The following is a 20,241-nucleotide window of genomic DNA, read 5'->3' as shown; positions in this document are numbered from 1 at the left end:
AGAAGGACTTTGTAAGAAGTTCTTTTGCTAGTGAAGTGTCCTCCACATGGATCATCATGAAAAGCTTTAAATATCTCTGGTACTTCATCTTCTCTTACACACCTTCAGATGATCAAATCTAGACCTGTTTTATACAATTCTTCATTTATCCATGAATAAGATGTCTTCCTTTTTTCTCAAGGAGACAAATATGATGGTAATTTTCCTGTAGCCAAATATTTAGGAATATCTACAAACCATGGAGATTTTGTAGATACTGAAAAAAGATATTCATCAAGTAAATTATCTTCTACAAGCATGTCATTATTATCATTTTGTAAAAAATTGAAAGCCGACATTCATCTCTTTTTCTCTCCTCATTACTATTTAATCCCTCAAATAAGCTCTTCTTCTATTAAGAATTCAAGTTGTCCTGATGATGGATCCCGGTTGGGATTTGAAATGTTGGCAGAAAATGGTTCTTACTGTGGATTCTCCGGTAACTAAGTCGAAAGTAATAAACCACAGAGGTCTTAAATCTAGAAAAAGTCAGCAACTGTGTTGTTTTCCAAGTCGATCCAAAGTAGTAATGTTAAACTCTTGTAGCAACAATAACCATCTAGTGATTGATGTATTCATTAAGTATCTAATTACAGAATGATCAGTATGTACAAAATTTTCATAGCCAGCAATATATTGTCTTCATTTATTGATGGCATTAACAACTAAAAACTCCTTTTCTATGACAGTATAATTTAACTCTGCAAGAGTTAAATTTTTACTGGTGTAATAAATGACATATGGAGTTAAATATTTTTGTCCTAGTACACCTCCTAAAGTTGTATTTGAAGCATAAGTTTAAATATGAAAAGGTAATTTCCAATTTGGTCCTCTAAGAATGGGTGATTCAAAGATTTTGTCTTTTAATGATTGAAAGGCCTTTTGGCAATCAGAATTCCAATTGAATTCATAGTCTTTAGATGTGTCCATTCTAATTCCATTTCCTAAAATATGGTGTCTTAGAAGAGTTCCCTCAGTGAACATCATAAAACATTTTTCATGGTTTAATGAGAATGTTTTCCAAATTTTTAAGAGCTTGTTCAAAATAATTTCCATAAACTGTAAAAGCGTCCATATACACTTCCACACAATCATGAATTAGATTAGAAAAAATGCCTAATACTACTCTTTGGAATGTTGTAGAAGCATTACATAATCCAAAGGGAAGTATTCAGTAAGCATAATTTCCGCATGGGTAGGTAAAGGTGGCTTTATCTTGGTCTTCTGGGGCCACTTGGATTTGGTTATACCCACTAAAACCATCTAAAAATGAAAAATATTTCTTTCCTACCAATGTATCTAAAACTTGATCTATGAAAGGAAGTGGAAAGTGTTCCTTTAAAGTGACTTTATTCAATTCCATATATGCAATACACACTCCCCATTTTCCATTCTTTTTAGTGACAATTACTAAGGGTGAAACCCACTTACTGTCTAATATTGGATAGATGAAATTGACATTCAACAGTTTTTGTAGTTCTTCCTTAACAATCTCCCTTAGATTTGGATACATTCTTCTTTCAAGTTGTCAAACTGGTTTGGCATTTTCTTCAATATAGATATGATGTTTACAAGTATTAGGATGCATTCCCTTCATGTGTGTATATTCCCATGCATAAGTAGATGAATGTTCTTGTAACATCTTGATTAATTCTTTCTTTGAAATTCTTCCAAATTATTGTTGATATTCAAATTTTTTCCTGGAAATATTTTAATTGTAGAATTGCCAAATTTTCCCTTAGAGTGCAAGGATAGTTGACGAGATGATAAATATTCAATATTGCATTGCTCTTGAAAACTTTGACTAGATGAACAATATGATGAACATTCATTATTTTCTATTAGATTTAAAATTTAATATTCTTCATCTAATTGTGAAGAAGAAAATATTGGTCTTATATCAAAGTCATCATCATATCCGTTCTTCATTTTCAACCTCTACTGTTGTTTTTGCTGGTGGATACAGTGTGAATTCATTTGTTGTACTCCCATCAGAAATGAACATATCACTAGATCTACAACTTATGAAAGCATCAGTTGTAGCCATCCATTTTCTTCCTAGAATCAATGGATGTCCTCCTAAGTTATTCTTGGGTGTTAAAATCATAAAATCATCTGGGTATTCCTAAGAACATAAGTATACATATATGTCTTCTAATACACCATCAGGTTTGATTATAGATCTATCTGCCAATTGTAATAGTGTAGGTGTATATTCAAGATTATAAAGTTTTAATTCATTCATAGTTTGTTTCCTCATTATATTTATGGCTGCTCCTAGATCAATCTTGATGTATTTGGGATCTCTACACCATTGATGTGTTTTTTCACAATGGGACTTCCTCGATCAAGATATTTTTAAATTGTAGTTTTATCCATCATGATATCTTCAATTTTTCCAACAACTTGGATTCTTTTGATTTCTTTTCTTTTTCCTCCAAGTCTTTTTATGCCCAAATCCCTAATTGTTTTTGTGAAAATTGGTATTTCCTTGATGGATTTAAGCAAAGTAATTTTTAGGCAAACATTCTTCAGTTCATTTAACATATCATAATTAGGAAATAATATTTGTTTCTCTACCCCTTCATCAACTTTTAATCATTTAAGAAAAGGTGGTTTTGAAACACATACTGAAGGTTGTTCCATAATAGGATTTGATTCATTTGAATGTGTTGGAGTAACTTGTTTTTGAGTTTCTTGTTTTTTATTATTAAGATACTTTTCTTCTTCAAGGATATTTTCTTTTTCACTTTCTTGAATAACAAATGAGGGGGAATTTTTCTCTAATATTCTACCAGATCTAAGTTGAAAATTATTTAGATCTAATGGAGTTATCATGTAGATTTAAAAATTTTGTCCTTCCATATTGTAAACATGTTGTGAATTTTTATTATTATTTGGATTTGGAAGTGGTTGGGCAGGTAATTGATTTGTTATTTGAGGAAATGGTAATGAAATTTGTGGATTCACATTGTGAGGTTGAGTTTGTTGAACAAGCTGAGGATAACATTGTGCAGGAAAATTAGGATATGATTATTGAAATTGTGGAAATTTAGGATATTGAGGGAATTTTCCATAAGGATTTTTCCATCCTTGTGACCAAGCCAAGATTTCCAAGGCATTGGAGCAGTCCAATTACTTTGCGAAGATTGTACAAATGGTTGAGGATTAAAACCTTGAGTTGTATTTGGTTTTGAATTCTTCCAAGGTCATTTAGCAATAAAATAGAGAGGGTCTACCTGATTTAGCACTCCTTCTTCTTGATAAAAAGCTTTAGGACCTAGTATTGAGGGATATTATTTTGTATCACGATTTTCCACACAAATAACACAAATTTCTATACTTTTTAAATCAAGAGGACATTCTCTCAAGGCATGTTTCTTTCTGCACTAAGGACAAAAAATAGACAATGCAACATTTTCATATTTCTGCTTGTTTTGTATTTTAAGGGTGTCAATTTGTTCACTAAGACTCCCTAAAACATATGTTTTAAATTTATCAAGAAAATTTCATAATTCTACTATACTTACTGTCCCAACTGTCGATTTATTAATCCTTCATAAAAGAGAATCTTTTGGATTTTTCCCAGTTCTTGCTTTGCCTCTTGAAATGTGTATGCACAGCTCACAAATTTCTCCTAGTGATAATTGAGAAATGTCTCCCTTACCCATTAGATTGAGAAGATGAATACGTTCATCTATAATTGATTTCAATAAGAGAGCTTTCAAGGTTTCCTCATCTAGATTATTCATTTTTTTCCTTTTTACATTGTAAGAAAATCTTTCAATGAAATCTTCAAGATTTTCATCTTCTTTTTGTTTCATTTTAAACACTTCATATTTAATGTTATGGGTCATATAGTAATCCTTATATTTATCTAAGAATGTAGTTTTCATTTGTTCCCATGTTCTTACGGAGTTTATTCTTAAACCCATAAACCATTTTAATGTTGCATCTTTAAGGGTTGCGGGGAATAATTTCAACTTTTGATCATCATGTAGATAATCATATGATCTACGCAAGACTTCAAATTCAAAGAGAAATGTCTCAAGATCTTCACTCCTTAATCCATGAAAGTTTGGAAGGATATAGGGTGAGATATTTTTCATTGTTATTGTGGTATCTTCATCGAGGATTGGAAATCCAAAAGGTTATGGATTTATATTCTATCCTCTTCCTCTTCCTCCATCTCTTCCACCTCCTCTTCCTTGTATTCCATCTTCTCTTCCTCCTCCAATTCTAGGTTGTTCACCATTCAAATTATGTACCTCTCCACCCCCTTATCCAGCCATTGTAGATTCTTCAGAGCTAATATAAGGCTCTGATTTTGGTTCTACGATTGGGTTTTCAATCTCCTCTAATTCCTCTGGTTCTTCTATCAATGGTTTGAAGTAGGTTTCTTCTTCCTCTTCTTTAGTGGTAACGTCCAACTCTTGAGCTAGAATCTATTCTCCAGTTGAAGATAGGAAAAAATTTCATGTTGTTGGGGATATGGGATATTCTTCAATTACGGCTTATGTTAATGAAGTTGGTGAATCTCTAGGTTGGATTTCGGATATTAATACCTGAGGAAGTATATCTTGGCCTTCTATGGATGAAATTCAAGTTTGTGTGGGTGGTGTAGCACTACGAGGTCGTGGTGGAGTAAGTGATGTTGTTGGAACTCAGCTCCTTCCTCTACCAACAAATCTACCCCTAGAGTCTCTTTCCCTATGTATATAATGTTTTTTTTTTAAGAAATTAAGACTTTTATTTACACTTCTGTGACAATGGCACCAAAAGGTTTAGTCAATTCAATTTTCTTAAATTTCTTACATGAATTATCAACCGGAGTTGGTAAACTTGTGAAGTGCAAGTGCACTATATATGCTAGAAGTCTTCTTGAGTTTATTAAGATAATGATTATGGTTTTTTTAAGGATTTTCTTTGTTCCTATGTTCTTAATGAAAACTGAATATTTACAATTAAATTCCTACAATCAACTCTTGAAAAGGAAAGTAAGATAAGCTATCATGATCCTGTTTAACTGACTATTGTTAGTTTCAAAAGAATTAATGCAAAGAAAAACTATTTTGTAAATTATGTGAATACTTCTTAAAGATAAATTGTGCTTTTTGAAAAGAACTAAAAAGAAAGTTATTTTGGAACCTATAACTAAACTACTTATGTTCTAAAAAAACAATTACTTCTACTCTAAAAAGAATTTATTCTATTCAAGCATAAATTGAAAAAATCTATGTTAAGATCTACACACACTGCAAGTAACACTTCAATTTGAAATAATAAATCGAAAATAGAATGAATGCATTTTGATAAAAAATAATTGCTTATGGAAAGAAGAGAATTATGCACATAGTCATATTTTAGAAAGCATAAAAATGATATGAAATTGATAAACAACAAATGAAAGACTATAAACAAGTAACTAAAAGAAATGAAAGCTGTGATAATGCAATTCTAAAAATGAAATGAACTGAGCTGAAAATAAAAGAAAAAACCTCACCTGTCTGCAGGGGCCCTCCAAAAAATAGCAGGTTTTAAGACTTTAACTCAACAGTTAACTGCACATGATATAGATGAAAATGCTTCTTCAATTAAAAAGGAACAAGGTTATGAAACTTCAAACTGTCAATTAAAGATTACATATATGCATCTGTCTTTCTATTTATATATATATATATATATATATATATATATATATATATATATATATATATATAGCATCCATGCTCAACAAATTAAGACTTTCATGCCTTAAAAACTTAAAACAATCCTAATCTAAATGCTAATCTTATAATGGAGAATTTAACATTTCTCGATGATTTTCTATTTGGAAAGCAAATAGAAGGGTCATGATCTGTTTGAACTCTTGCTACTCTGTTCATCCACACGTTGAGTTGCTTCTTTGACTGCACCACTGAGCAATTTCCTTGATGATTTGGCTATGGAAAATAGGAGGAGATCTATGAGGAGACCAATCCCCATCTGCCTATGTGCTTGTTTGCTTAGCTGGCATACTGGAAACTGGAAAACCATGGAGATAGTTGTGGAATCATGAAACAATTGCATAATCATGTTAATTCCGTAGCTATTACAATCCTTCAATCAATAATAAGGTACAATAATAAATATGAAAAATAAAAAATCTGAGTACCTTACCATGTCAAAATCTATAGTTTTACTTTTTATTTGAGTTGATAGCAATGATGAAAAGAGGAAAAATGGATTGGAAAAGATTTAAAAAACAAAACAGTCATGAGACTCTACATTTTCCTACTAGGTGTATTTTGTCTTTGATGTTGGAGAAGATTGATGGGTTGATCGAGACATACCAGAGGGAGAACCCATAAATTCACTTCCTACATTCCATACATAGGATTAAGGGGCAAGAGGTTAGAGACCCACATACTTCGCGGGTAGTGGAAGACACCACCAAGGACATTGATGTTCATGGGCAGTTGCTTGACATCCCTCCAGCACATCATGCTAGACATCGAGGTCTAATTCCACTGAAATATTTTAAGAATGTTTTTGTGGCCCGTTTTGTTTATGATCAATCCATTGGAGCTTGGGGCCAATTCCCCCACCATGACCAATTCCCCCTTTACTTTGAAAAGCATATATATGTGTATTTTGTGATACATATGAGTTTGGATTACATCAGCACCAGATCTATGTTTTATGGACCTGGCTTGGGACACACCTATGATCATGACAGGTCTCATAGGGACCTTGGGCATGTATCACCACTTCTGATATTATTACCACTACCATCTCAGAGCATGGTATTTCCAATAGAGCTAGAGAATTTGTCACAGCTTGGCACTAAGACCAAGCATACCATTGTAGATAACATGTGGACAACATTGGCCAATGCACATGTTGCATTACATGGAGAAATGAGAATACCACCATTGTTTCCTCATGATCCACCAGTTCCATTATATGATGATTCATATCTCGTGAGTCTACCCATTGGCCATCTATGACACTTGGAGGGTGCATGACCCACGTGACACAAACTAGGTACATATATACGAAAATTTTGACTCTTATTCTCAAATTATACATTAATTATATTAATTAAAATTTTAGTTTGTATTATATTTCATTTATATTAAAAAGTTCATGATAACATGTACACACATCCCATCTACATGGATGAGATTCTGAGGTCATCCAAGGGGCAGTTGATCATCCAAAATAAACTGCACGAGTACGTGCTTCCATGGATTCTCCTCCACCTCCACCTCCACCTCCACTTCATAACACTCATGTGGAGGAAAGTCATTATGTACAACCACATGGAGCAACAGTTGAGGTAAAAAAATTATTCCTAAGATTTCAACATTTTCTTTTTTTAAGTTACATGCATGCTAATTAATTAGTAGAGTGTCTTTGCCATTGTGTACAAAATCCCATATGCAGAGTGTTTTTGATGTCATGTTTATTTGGACGCATGAGTGGGTTGTTGGGTATAGAGGCATTGAAGAAGCAGGTACATCAACACAGGCCCCAGCCTTTGAGCCATAAGCAAGGGAACACCAAATGCAGATTGATCAAAACCCCATCCTACCTTACTTTCATTTAGCATTGAGTGAGTTTAGTAGCTTCATATATGTAATTAAATGTGGTTCAAAATCATTTATTTCCATATTATGTATTTTGTACAAATAATGATCTAATTCATTTGAATTTGAATGTTTTGGGTTTCTAGTGGTACTTAGAGTGGATAGTTTGTATATTTCAGGCCCATTTCATAGGACACATTCACATGTGATATAAAAAAATATAACCATTTTGATTTCTAGTTTCATAGACTAGGAAAATAAGTACAATATTACCATGATGCAAATCACTTTGATATTTAAAATGAACTAAAATATATCATGTTTTAATAAAAAAACACAAATTATAGGATTGAAATAAGTTTTAAATTCAATTTTAAAATATGTCTCTTAAACAACAAATAAGTTTTATTCAATTTTATTTCTTTTGAGGTCATCTACAATAGCCTAGTCATTACATGATTTTTTTTTTCACGAAAATCAATGCTTATTTTATTAAATTTGCACTCAGTTGTGGCAAATACCCCGAATATTTACATTGAATGCTTCTCAAAAGAATTTTTATTGACCGAATATCCCTACAAGCTCAAAACTAGAGAACGTAAAAAATCCCATGACCTAACATAAGTACTAGATATTGGATATAATATATGTTATGAAACCAGCTCACAAAAAGATAGAAAATATAGATAAACAACTTAGAAATAAACCTCTTCGAGGGGGAAGCCTCCTTTACATTACACAAATTAAAAATTATCTGATGATACAAATGACAAGACCTCCTTTCTATATATAGGAGTCTAAGGGGTCCCAATACAATGAGAGCCTACATAACAATAATATTGTAGGGGAACAATAATAACAATAGTGGGCTTCTATGGGGCATAATAGTAACAACATGGGGACTATATGGGCACAATAATACAATAAGAGGGTTGCATTAATAACAATAAGGGGTTACACTAGTAGTATAGGGACCTAACATGCCCCTCTCCTTCAAAAAGTGTTGTCCTCAATGCTTGAGTAGTTCTAGATGCTTTTGTATAAAATTCTCATCCTCCCATGTGGAATCTTCAGTGGGTGAGTTCCTCCACTTCATGAGATACTATGAAATTGATCGATTTTGTAACTGTCAATTTCTTGTTTTTGTGACTGCTTCAGATTCCAATATGATTTTTGCTTCCTCGTCAAGTTCTGGACATATTGTTTGAACTGGGATCTTCTCACCTATAACCTTCTTTAAGCATGAAACATGGAAAATTGGGTGCACTCGAGAAGATGCTAGAAGCTCCAATTTGTATGCCATAGTCCAATCTTTTCTAACACGTTGTACAGACCATACTGCTTTGGTGATAATTTATTATCCTTCTTAGCTTTCTTGAGGGACATTTGATTGCATGGTTGTAGTTGTATACATACCGAGTCACCTACATCAAAACTTCATGCACTGCAATGTTGATCTACCTGTTGTTTCATTCTATTATGTGCCAAAGTGAGATTATCCTTTAAGAGTTTGAGAACTTCTTTTTGATGCTCGATGTGATCCTCCACTGCTTGAACCTTAGAATTTTCTTTTAAACATGATGTGATGGATGGTGAACGATATCCATAAAGTGCCATAAATGGGGTCATTTTGGCTACAGTATGGAAGGAAGTGTTATACCACCATTCAGCTAGAGGAAGCCACTTGACCCATTGTGTCTGTTTATCAGATACAAAGCAATGAATATATCCTTCCAAACATTTGTTCATTATCACAATTTTCCCATAAAATTCAGGATGATAAGATGAGCTATGAGCTAGCTGAGTACCTAAATATTCCACCTCTTGTACTCCAAAGAAACAATTGGAGCTTTTTTCATATAATTATTTCTCCTCCAATAGTTTGAGCACCCTTTCAACATGTTGATCATGATCCTTCCAAGACTTGATGTAGATTAGTATATCATCAAAAATTACTAACACAATTTTTCTAAGGGTTTGAAAATGGAATTCATCAAACCTTGAAATGTAGAAGTGCATTGGTAAGGCCAAAAGGCATGACCAAAAATTCATAATCCCCCTCATGAGTTCTAAATTTTGTTTTTTGAATGTCTTCAATCTTGATTTTGATTTGATGATATCCTAAATGAAGATCCAACTTAGTGAAGTAAATTGCTCCATGTAATTCATCAATGACAGGAATGGGAAATTCATATTTAATAGTAATCTTGTTGAACTCCCTATAATCCGCACAGAGATGCCATGATCCATCCTTCTTATGTCCCAATACCACTAGAGTAGAGAAATAACTTTGACTAGGTTGAATTATACCAACCTCTAGCATTTTTGCAACCATACGTTAAATTTCACTCTTTTGGGCATATGGATATCTATAAGGCTTCATGTTTGGAGGAACACTTCCTGGAATCAAATGAGTAGCATGATCATGATCAAGAATAGGTGGGATTCCTTTGGGAGTCTCAAATACCTTGGAATGATTGTCAAAAACTTTTTGGAGATCTAGAGAAATAGATGAATTTGATGTGGGTACCTCTAGTGAACATAATTGTGCAATTTCACCCCATTCTTATTTCTTTAGAAGCTTTGTCAAGTTGTTGGAGATGATTATCTTTCTCAGTTTCCCTATGATACCCCTTAATTGAACATCCTTTCCTTCCCAAAAAAATTTCAAGAAAAGTTCTTGAAAATTAAAATCTATCGTACCCAAAGATTGTAGCCATTAAACTCCTAGTACAACATTTGCACCACCCATTGGAATGGAAAGAATTGGACTATTCAAGACATATTCTCGCATGGATAGCTCGATATTATGTCACTTTACAGAGAAATTTATGGTTCCTCCATTTGCAACCATTACTTGAAAATCTGGTGCTCAAAATAGGAAGCAATTCAATTCCTTAGCTATATTACACTGAATAAAATTATGGGTACTTCCTGAATCAATAAACACTATTACCTTTTCCTTCTTGATATGCCCTTATATCTTGAAACTTTGAGGAATCGTAATTCCTATCAATGCATTACAACATATGTTCATATTCATTTCTTCTTTCTCTAGGATTGGTTCTTGGTGTATATCCTCTTCTTTTGACATTTCTTGTTCCTTTTCTTGCTCCTCATCCCCATCTATGTAAATTAATTTCTTCTCAGCACACTTATGACCTTGAGTGTATTTTCTTCCAATTGTTGTGGTCTCAACCTTGTAGGTGGTGGAAGGCTAGGAGCAACAACACTTCCATCTTTATAGTTATGAGTGATAGAATTCCTTGTTGCCATAATTTTTCTTTCAATTCTTCTTGCCAACTTGTATGCCTTCTCCAATGAATCAGGTTCCCAAAGGTGAACCTCATGTTGAATGTTATCCTTTAAAGTCCCTATGAAGATAGCAATCCTCCACTTCTCTGGAATATCATTTAACCTTAAGTTCAATTTTTGGAAGTCCTCAATGTGCTCTACCATTGAACCCTTTTGTTTGAGATTTTTCAATTGGCTAAAGAAGGTGTTGCTCTTTGTATCCTCATAATGTGCTATCATTTCCTCCATTAAAATTGACCAGGTCTCAAGTGGTTTATGAGAACAAATCCCTTTATACCATAAAAATTTATTCAGTTCTAAATATAAAGATGCAATACATACCTTTTGTAATAGTTGCACATCATGCAGATAAAAATATTTCTCTGTCTGTAGTATACATGTTATGGGATCCTTGCCATCAAAATTCCTCATATCGATCTTTGGATTATGGTGGGTCTTCAATCCAATGTTAGATTCTATGAAATCATGATTAACATTTATTTTTTCCTCATCATGAGTTTCCTCTACTACCTTTACCTTATCGTCATTAGGAGGCCTTTCTTGTAGTAGCTTTGTCCCACCTTCCTTCAAAACTTCCATGTATTTCTTCAAATCTTCAATGCCCTTCTTCAAATTTGCTTCCCTACCATGGAAATTAGCTTCCATGGCACATATAAAACTATTTATCTTATCTTCGATCACATTCTTCAAATCACCCATCAAATTTTGCTTACTACGTGTATCTATTTTCTTGATTCGAGTCATTTTTTTTTTGCGTTTAGAAGATCGATATTGAATCTATTGTATCTCTGAAATTTTACATCTCCAAGGTATGAACTTGTGACCTGAAGTAGACCTCTGCGTCCTCTTTCCCGTGCCACCAGTCTTATCAAAATTAGATTCTCCAAGAAAGAGTTATGCCCAATCTCCCTAGATGACCTCATTATATCTTTTTTCAGTAGTGAGAACTTGGATGAAGCTCCACGTGTCCCTGTTTCAACATTCAAACCTAAAAAAAATACATAGAAATGTATAGTCCATTCTATTTCTATAAATTCTTACTAAATTTCAATCTGATGCTCATAGAGAAAGTTATGACGATTTTCCCAAGGTCGCCTGTTTGGGTTGTAATTTGGGATCTTGCAGAAACCCTAAATGTCTTGGACCATATCTCCATAAATATAGTGAAACAAGATCTGACATTTGGGCCCAATCTTCACCAAGATTTCAGCTCAAATGGGTTTTAAGTTTAGAGTCTGAACCTTCGCAGAAAACAAATTATAGCAAAAATTCCATGATGACCTGTTTGAGATGGAATTTTGTAGCTTGCAAGAACCCTAACTTCTTCAGATCATATCTCCAAAAATATAGCGATACAAGCTTTGAAATTCGAACCCAAGGTTCAAAAATATTTCAGCTCAAATGAATCTTTTGTTCAGCTTCTAAAACCTTTTAGAGAAAATGTTATAGTGAAAATTCCGCGATGACCCGTTTGTAGTAGTGAAACCCGAGAATCCAATGCTTTGATACCAAATGTTATGAAACCAACTGACAAAAAGATAGAAAAGATAGATAAACGACTTAGAAATTAGCCTCTTCGAGGGAGAAACCTCCTTTACATTACAAAAATGAACAACTCTTGGATGGTACAAATGAAAAAAATTCCTTTCTATATATAGGAGTCTAAGGGGTCTCAATACAACCAGAGCCTACATAACAATAATATTGTAGGGGCATAATAATAACAATAGTGGGCTTCTATGGGGCAGAATAATAACAACATGGTGACTATATGGGAACAATAATACAATAAGGGGGTTGCACTAATAACAATAAGGGGTTACACTAGTAGTATACGGACCTAATAGTATATTCAACAAAATTGAAACAAAGATAAGAAAAAAATTTGAAGTTTGTCATTCAAAAACATGATTAGTCAAAATATCAATGTCAGCTAAGGTGAAGCTAGACCATTAACATCAATTTCCCTAATTGTTTATTCTTTTGGACTGAATGGTCGAGAACCTTTCAGTTACAGATCAGAGAGAATGCCCCTCAAGGCATCAACTTCATCCTCCAAATGTGAAATTATTTGTTACATGGCAACAATGAACTACCATGACTTGCCATTATGAACTTATTGATGTAACATCTAGACCTTTATATTATATATTTCTACATTAATGACCGAGGGGGATTCTATGCAATGTTCACAAATGGTCAAGGTTGCAGAATTAAAGTCCTCAGAGCTATTCTCAATATTGTCGCCAAGCTGGTAATAAAGCCACGAGAGGATCTTGAGGCTAGGAGGGACTGAATATGATCTATGAAGACTGGAATAAAGGCCAAACCTTCGTTGAATTAAATAAAACAATGAAATGACTCCTAGAGGTGGTGGGCCTTTAGAATTAACCCTTGAAGTTGAGAGAGACAAACAAACTAAGAAGAGCACCGAAATTCCCACATAGAATTCCTTTCTAGGAGAAAAGGTAGAGAAGTGATCATATGGTTTAGTGTTGCAAGACAAAGACTCCCTTAATGATAAAGTTCACAAGAAATTATTTCATAATTCAACACTCCAAAACCAAAAAGCCCAAATCAGCTACAACTCTCCCTGAGACTATGCTTTATTATCAAACAATATTATGGAAACAAAGATTTTTTAGAATCCAACCCCATTGGTACCATGACAGAAGGCTCCATAATTCCCACAGCTTACCAGTAATGAGCTCCTCGACAAAGACCTCCGTTAATTTAATCTTCATTCTCACAGTACTCTGTACCTATGAAATTAATTTATTTTGATGCATTCAAAATCCTAAGGGTGGATAATCATCTCCCATCCTGTAGAGTGGAAATTTTCCTTGATGATAATTGTAGTGCAGAGTCTAATCTATTGTAGGAAAAGTAATTAAAACACACTTACATAACTAACTTTTGAATCTGACATTAAATCCTTAGGCTTGATTGTTGAAGAATGTAACTATGTTCGGTCTTCATTTATATTTGAGTCAAAGAATGAAAAATAATTTATTATTATTATTATGACTTATTAAAGCATGGGTTTCATGCTTGGATCATCATGTTTTAGTTCAAAGTCCCCATTGAGGACTTCTAGGATTTATTCTAAGTCATTAGTCATTTTCCAATTAAAGAGACCCTTCTTAGGCTTATGAATCATGTGAAAATGTTTAATATTGAGTCAAATAAGGTATTTGTCACCTCCATACCAGTTCAGCCTTAAGGAGATCAAGTTGGCCTCAAACTAGGTAATTCGGCCTCACCTAAATCCTATATATATAAGAAGTTAAAATTCATTTGGAGACATCAACTCAAGAAGTTCGATCTACATTAAGGAAGTATATTTCAAGGTGAAGAAGGAATAAATTCAAGTCCAAGGTTTTGGGTTATCTCTCTCTCTCTCTCTCTCTCTCTCTCTCTCTCTCTCTCTCTATGTGAAGTTACTAGGCTAGTTGTTGGATCGAAGTTCTGAAAGTGTTGGGTTGAAGATTATGCTGCTAGAAGGTTGAAATTATGGATTTGGGTCGAAGTGTTGTTGTTTCATGTTTGAAGATCTAGATCGAAGTTGTTGGAAGGAGGGGTTGACTTGGTGATTTGAGGAGGTATGTGTCTAGGTTGAAGAGTCTTGGATTATCTCATCTTAACTACTCAAGGAAGAAGTTTGACTGGGTTTTCCCCTAGATAGGGGTTTTTTCCCTGTAGAGTGCCTACATCTTGTGTCTCTTGTTCTTGTGATATAGATATAGTTTAGCAATTGCTTGATGAAAGATAATATAACAAAGATATAAAAGAATTCAATACAATGCACAAGTAATTATCAAGAAAGAGAAATATAACCCTAAATCTCCTAGAATTGTTTTCTCAACATGGTATCAGAGCTAAGGTCAAGTAAGATTGTAGATCACTCTATTGTCTTGAAAGAAAGGACTACTCCTTCTATGATAAGATACTTGAAAATGGGACTCAACATTGCAGGAAGCTAGATCAAAAGGGTCATCTACAACCTATTCAATAAAGTCAAAGACGAAGGGTTTTTGGTTGCATTCACAGGTTCACCCAATGATGAAAATGCATGGATTATTGATAATGTAGCTTCAAGACACATGAGAGGAGATAGAAAACAACCTCATACTCTATCAAATGAGAAAATTTCTCATGTAGTGGAATTGGGAGACAACAAAACCTATGTTGTTAAAGGCCTAGAATCAACTTCTTTAAAGCTACATATCAACAATACACTATATGTTCTAGGTTTGAAAATAATTTACTTTCAATTTCTTGCTTAGAAGATAAAGGTGATAGAGTTTCCTTTGTAGATGGAAAGGTTTTTCCTTGGGGTAGATATCCAAGCATTGATAAAGCTAGAATCATTGGAATTCATGAAGGAAGTTTATATAGAGTATTAACACCATATCCTCAATCCTTAGTTCACGTGGAAATAAATTGCAATGAACTATGGCATATAAGATATGGTCATTTACATTACAAGATTATTCCCTCTCTCAATAAATTGGTAAATGGAATTCCCAATATTAAAGAAGATCGTGACAGAATATGCAAGGGATGTTCCTTAGGAAAGAATACAAGGAAACCATTTACAAGCAGTGAAACAAGGTCTAAAGAAATATTTGACCTTATCCATTCAGATGTATGTAGGCCTACATCCAACAAATCACTTTGGGGTCATCTTTATTATGTAACCTATATGTAACTTGCATTGTTGATCGCTCCAAAAATACATGGCTCTATCTACTCAAAACAAAGGATGAAGTATTTGAAAAGTTCAAGGAATTTAGGTCTGAAGTAGAGACCTTAACTCAAAGAAGAATAAATACTTTAAGATCCAAAAATAGTGGAGAACACATTTCAAAAGAAATAATTGCATATTACAAATAAGCAGGAATTAATATGGATCTCATGGTTCCCTACAATCCCAAACAAAATTGAGTTGCAAAAAGGAAGAATAGAACACTTGAAGAATGTATTTGAACAATGATATTTTTCAAGACATTCCAAAATTTCTATGGGGATAAGTTGTAATGATTGGTGTATATATTCAAAATATAAGTCCTCATAGAATCCTCGATAATATGACACCTGAAGAAGAATTCATAGGAAGGAAGCCTAGTGTGGACCATCTCCAAATCTTTGGATGTCTTGGTAATTATGGTACTAGACCCACCAACATTCAAGTAGTCTCCCTGATATGAAGTCCCAACTATACCTCACACCATTTTGTGTAGGAGTCCCATCTGGTATGATGGTCTAGTTACCATTATCTTAAAGGTTTGCCTTCGCTCTTTCTTGTCAACACATGAAAGTGGTTTGCTTTGTCTTCAAACATTAAAGTTCACATGCCAGGTGAGTGCTTAGTGTTGCTCGTGTTAAGGTTATTTCATTGCAGAGGGAGAGTGTGAGAGTGAGTCTCAATTCAAAAGGGAATAGTCCAAACTCTGTTAGAGACACACAACACATCAAGACATGCACAACATTTGGTGGAGTAGTCCACACGGATGCGAAAGTCATAAACACACAGTGAGTGGATAGCATGTACAACACCCAACAGAATATTCCACATGAGTTCGATGGTCATTATAACAAGTTTATGAGAATGAATATGTCTAGTGTCCGACGAAATAATCCACACAAGCAAGACAACGTTAACAAATGATACAACAAATTTCCAATAGAATATGTACTAAAACATTTGAAATAGTTCAATAGTCTTAATACAAGTTAACGAAACATGCATTAGAAGCGTCCAAAGAATATTCTTACAAACAAATACAATACATGTGTGAAAACGTGTTGGCCTATTATCAGGCTTCTGAATTAAGTGAAAGTTACAAGACACATCGGTACACCATATATCACTAACCCTAATAATGGGGTGTTGGAGCCACTGCTCGCTCCTCAAAGAAAATGCTACAGACTCTCAAGGTTATGTGGCAGGAGCCAAGGTGAAAATTCTTTTGCGTGTAGAAATGAGGGGCATATATAGCGAAGGGTAAAACTGACCCTTGTGATCGATCGACTTCCCTCATCACTAGGTTACATACATGACTCTTCAACTTTACATGACTCTTCAACTTTACATGTGGGTCTCTTGGACTTCAGTGTTACATTACATTTATTACAACAGTATGGCCCACAGTAATGATGTGTCCGAGATGACTCATGACATGACTTGACATGATAGTGCCCGTATTTTCATGTTTATGGTGGTGTCCATGTCTAGCTGCACTGTTGCTGGGTGATGATCGTAGTCTTGGTGTATCATAGCTTCACCTCCACATGCAAATGTGTGTGGAGTCTTCGATGGTCTTGGTGTTTGCTTGATGTTTCACATGCATTTATCTCATTCACTAGTACTTGGCATGCTTCATGTGTTCATCCATTCATGAACAAGTCTTCTAGCATGCGCTCCTTATTCATCCCATTCCTCATCGCATCATGTCTCATCCATGTACCTATATCTGCAATCACTCATGATGAGACGAAATAAAATCGATAAATCTCCTAATCTACCATGATGCATTTTCTTTTGTTTTCGGGAGCAGGTGATCGAGAGAGAGGACAAGGCTCTGAAACTGTGTAGAGCACATTTGAGGCTAAGGTGTGGACTCTGGGGTGCTGTCAAGGAAAATTGCACAGAGATCACTAGTAGGCTGAGATGAGCATTCTAGACAACAATGACCATTTGCAGGATCTGTCTCGGCTTGAGGGCAAAACAATGCAAATTTTTTAAGGAGATAGTGTAGGTAGCTGGGAGGACACTGGTAGTAAAAAGTGCGTAGATTCTCTAAGGAGGATGGCAACATGCTACATGTGCTTGTTGGCCAAAACTACGCAGAAGTGGGAGGCTGGCCTGCAGGACATCTCTACATAGTTTCTGGGATCAGCGGGATGTTGGGGAGCTGGAGGACAACCCAAGAAAATTGTGTAGTTTTCAGGGGGAGAAGCAGGTCAACTGACTGAGGGACTAGCTGATAGAACTACATAAATTTCGAGGATAGTGTAGTGATAGGCAGTGGGTGCTTGTCCTTCATTTCTACATAATTTCTTCAATTAGAGGAGACAGGCATGCTAGTAGCTTCTGCACAATATTTTGGAGTGAAGCCCAAGGTCACTACTTGGTCAAACTCTTCGGTTGACCAGTGGGAAGCTTGATAGATTTTCTTGCGGGAAGTGCAGATTGAGATGGCTTGTTGAGCATTGCCTACGTTGTTTTGGGTGATAGTCAGTTGGGTTGCTTCTAGGATTGCATAGTGCAGACTGCCTGGGAGGAAGCCTCAAGCTTTGCACAATTCTAGGCAGCAATACATGATCACTAAGGGTTGAGACTGCATTGTGTAGGTCAGTGGAGGTCCAGATGTTGGAGGGTGGTGTGATCGACAAAGTTTCAAAAAATTTACTACGTGTTTAAGTGAGTGAACTTGTGCATGCATGACCTTACTAACACACACTCAACATGGCTCGATGACAAGACACCTCGAACCAACAAGACAACATATGCTTAGTGTGACTGACCAATCAGTGTGAGTGACAAGTGCAACACTTGAGATAGATCTTTGAACGATCGCAACGACACTTGTGTGACATTGCATACAACTTCATGTGTGAGTGCAACAAATTCTTACACAGTGAATACAACTTGTACATACAAAGATGAACTATGAACATAGACATAACATGACTGCAAGCATGACATGGTGACCAACATACTAAAAGATGTTTAGTGAACACTCAAGTCAGGAAGGTGAAAAGACTCGACACAAGCTCATGAGATGAGTCTGAGTGTTTGCAAACACCAAGGAAGGCTTCGAAATGGATGCAGGCCAAAATTTTGGAGGTTATTTCAACCACTACAACACTTTGCGACACACTGGTTGAATACCAACTTCTCTATTTTGGTCCATTGACAACACAAGGCCTTGGTATATCATGGAGTATTGCATCGCTATCTGGGTTACTTCAGCTTCCCCACTTAGCCCATGGACAGACATGGTTCACCTATTTCCAACTCAATAAAACACAAAACCAAATTTCAGCTTGATCACAGTGTTTCAAAATCAGGAATGGTAGTTTGGCTCGTGAGTTAAAAAAATTCAGAGTACAAGTTTTCATCTCTGGTGTTTCTCCATTGCCAGTAGGCCTGGACAGTACCCCGATGGAGTGATGTAGGAACACACACATTGATCCACTCCCAGTGAGCCTAGTCAGTACCCCAGTGGAGTTCCATGCTTCACCTCTCTGTGCAGGAAGCCTTTCTCTTCTTTTGCCTTTGTATTTTTTAAAAGAGGACTATGTATGGGCACTTATTTATTTTTTGGGGTTGAAGATGGATCCTAACCTATTGAGAGTAGAAGAGGTTGTTCCTTTAGAGAAGCATGTAAGACCTCTGACATAGGTTTTCTCGTTTACATTTTCCCCTTCACCGTTTCTACTAGTTGGATGAGCTTGAATACATAGAGCAGAAAATTGAGTACAGGCATGGGGTTTCCCAATGTGGACATAGGTTCATGGTTGGACCCAAGCTTCCCTTGCAGATGGATCATACTTTCCATCAAGACTTCATCAGTTAAAGGTTATAATCAAGCACAGAGAAGACAAGCGCAGGACTGGCCAAGTGCTGAAGTGTCACAAGACTCTTTGGATCTCAACCTCATACTCATTCAAAAGCCACAACTCAGTAGACGACATCACTTATTTATAGAACCAAAAATATCATGATACTAAGAAAAAGAGACAAAACAGGAAAAAAATAGTAAGCAAAGCAGAAAAACAAAATCAGTAAACAGACTATGTACACAGTACAGGGCGTGGCCCCAGCTTACTGGGAATAATGTTTTAGAACTTGGTTGTTGATAGGAAGGTTGTCAATCCTCCCTTCAAGTGATTCCAGATGGTATGTGTATGGTCCAATCTTCTCTTGGATAGGATATGGACCAATCCATAGGGACTGGAACTTCGTATGTTTGCCTTTGTCCTCATGTGGTTTTTCCCACTTCAAGGCTAAGTCACCCACATCGAAGTGACTATTCCCTGCAAAATTCTTGTTGACCATCACTTGATATGGTTCAGTGGAGTGTGAATTTTTCTTTGTCTTTCATCCTTTCTTCCTGTAACTTGTGAAGTTTATCCATCCTATGCTAAACTAACAAACAAGGCTTGCCTTAGGATTCTTGGGATAATTGGAGCGTAGGAAAGTAGATGTTTGGTGGAAGGATGGATTCTTTCCCATAAACCAGGAAGTATGCAAAGTGTTTAGAGAGGGTTCAGGTGCTACACAATCAGTCCATAAGGCATTCATCAA

Source organism: Pinus tabuliformis, chromosome X (genome assembly GCF_031772625.1).
Source record: "Pinus tabuliformis cultivar Carrire ecotype Pingquan chromosome X, CPIR1, whole genome shotgun sequence".
NCBI lineage: Eukaryota > Viridiplantae > Streptophyta > Pinopsida > Pinales > Pinaceae > Pinus > Pinus tabuliformis.
This window is presented reverse-complemented; position numbering follows the sequence as displayed.